This window comes from Orycteropus afer, unplaced genomic scaffold (assembly GCF_000298275.1).
Source record: "Orycteropus afer afer isolate SDZICR_OR568_19922 unplaced genomic scaffold, OryAfe1.0 scaffold00204, whole genome shotgun sequence".
Classification (NCBI taxonomy): Eukaryota; Metazoa; Chordata; class Mammalia; order Tubulidentata; family Orycteropodidae; genus Orycteropus; species Orycteropus afer.
Window position 1 is genome coordinate 2,053,979 of NW_006921791.1, and position 2,709 is coordinate 2,056,687.

Consider the following 2,709-nt stretch of genomic DNA (forward strand, 5'->3'; position numbering starts at 1 on the left):
CTAAGACACTTGCCTGCTAACCAGACGGCTGGCAGTTCAAACCCACTAGCCACTCCTCGGAAGGAAGGTTGGGCAATCCTACTTTCGTAGTGATACTGCCTCGGAAACCCAAGGAGGGGTCGCTATGAGTTGGGTTTGACTCGACGGCACATAACAACAACATATTTGGGACAAAATAAAATATATATATTGAATGTATCATGGACTGCTAGAAGAATAAACAAATCTGTGTTGGAGAAAGTATGACCAGAATGCTCCTTCAAAGCAAGAATGGCCAGACTTCATCTCTCATATTTTGGTCATGTTGTTAGAAGAAACCAGTCCCTGGAGAATGATGTTATGCTATGTTATGCTAGGCAAAGTAGGGAGTCAGTGATAAAGGGGAAGACCCTTAAAGAGATGGATTGACACAATGGTTGTGACAATTGGCTCAAGCATGGCAATGATTGTGATGATGGCACAAGACTGAGAACTGTTTCATTCTGTTGTACATAAGGTCATTATGAGTTGAAATTGATTTGAGAGGACCTAACAACAGCGTACTTGGGAAGGAGCCCTGGTTGCACAGTGCTTAAGCACTAGGCTGCTAACCAAAATTTTGCTGTTCACACCCACTAGCCTTTCCATGGGAGAAAGATGTGACAATTTGCTACCATAAATATTGCAGCCTTGAAAACACTATGGGGAATAGTTCTACCCTGTCCTATAAGGTCACTATGAGTCAAAATCGATAGCAATGGATTGGATTGGATTTTTCGGTCTATTCTTGGGGGAAATCTTGCAGAGAATTTTCTTTTGCAAGTTGGCAGTCCCTGTGCTTCCCAAAATTTTGACACCCCACCTCCCAATCATAGCAACCTCAGTTATGGCCATAGTGCCTGTGAGAATCATCAGCTCACTGGGACACTGACTAGTGAAAAGGAGAATAGAAGCATAGCATTAGGGATCTGAACAAGCCCTTTAAAGTCATATCTCTTTGTTGTTGCTATGTGCCGTTGAGTTGGACCCGACTCATAGCAACCCCTCCTTGGGTTTCTGAGGCAGTATCACTATGGAAGTTGATTGTCCCATCTTCCTTCTGAGGAGTGGCTGGTGGGTTTGAACCACCAGCCTTCTGGTTAGCAGTCAAGTGCCTTAGGCATTACACTACCAGAGCTCCCCATATCTCTTTAATAACCAAAAAAAAAAAAAAACCTCACTGCCATCCAGTCGGATCTGACTCAAAGTGACCCCATTTCCAAGGTGGTGTCTCTATGGAAGGAGATTGCCCAGTCTTCCTTCCGAGGAGTGGCTGGTGGGTTTGAACCATCAGCCTTCTTGTTAGCAGTCAAATGCCTTAGGCATTATGCTACCAGAACTCCCTATCTTTTTGATACCCTTCTTTTATTGAGGAAAGGAGCTCTGAATGGATGGGAGCTCTGTTTGCATAGTGCCTAAGGCATTTGAATGCTAACCAGAAGTCTGGTGGTTCAAACCCACCAGCCACTCCTTGGAAGGAAGACTGGGCAATCTCCTTCCATAGAGATACCACCTCAGAAACCCAAGGAGGGGTCGCTACGAGTTGAAACAGACTTGCCAGCAGTGAGTTTTTAGTTTTTAGTTGAAGAAGAAACTGAGCTCCCGATGGAGTTGTTGTTATTGTTGTTGTTGTTGTTATATGCTGTCGAGTCAGACAACATGCTTGAAATAAAATAAATTTCTTCATGGCATCAGGTGACAATGTCAGATCTCCTGATTCCTGTCCTAGACATCCTCTCACACCTACAGCACCCTATTTTCAATTTGGCTTAACATAGCCTGTATTGATTTCTACTGACTTTGTCTCTGATTATTTCTATAATTGCTCTGAATCTAAACATCCATTTCCCACCTTAATCATTCCTGCTGCTGTCAAGTCATTAGGCATTATCCTTTTGTAAACTATCTCCAGAGGACTTTGGTGTCTTCTTTTTCCCATTCTGTCAGTGCAGAATTCCAAATCAAATGCAATCTCATCCCAGTAAGTCTCTGTGATCATGCCAAATGAGGGTTAGGAGAACAGATATAGAGGGGCATGGAGAAAATCAGAAGAAAAGGGAGGAGATTGTAGGCAGGAAGGTTAAAAGTAAATATAGTAAAATAAAGAGGTTTTGGTCACTACTGTAGAGAGGAATTCAATTTAAATTTCTGCAGAGACAACCCAGCTGTTGACATTTTTTGACTGACCAGGATTCATCCCCTGACAGCCCACCACCACCCAAAAAACTTTTTATGTTGTATTTGTTACTACCTTGGTTAAAAGTTTAAAACTAAACTTTTTTTTAAAGTCAATCAAAATGAGAACAGTAGAAACTTCCATAGACAAGTATTTGGACTCTAGTACTTAAACTGACACAAGGCTGTAGTCAAAATTAGCTTTGCCCCCATTTATAGACTGATTCTGAGTAAATTGCCCCTTTACCCTGTGATCACACAGAAATAGAACTTATTAGCATGGACTGTTTAGCATGGAATGATTTCTAATCCATTGTGATGGAGACTCTGTAGGTAGCATTCTTCCCTCCAAGTCAAGATGGAGTCTCTAACCCAGCATGGGGCCCAGAGGAAAAGCAGTGACTTGTGGTCATTAAAGAAATCCAAGTCTGTTCTTGCATATGATCAGGGTGAGATGCTATCTTGCTGGCCACATTTCAACTCAGGTAATAACGGCTTCCCACCACTTCAATCCCC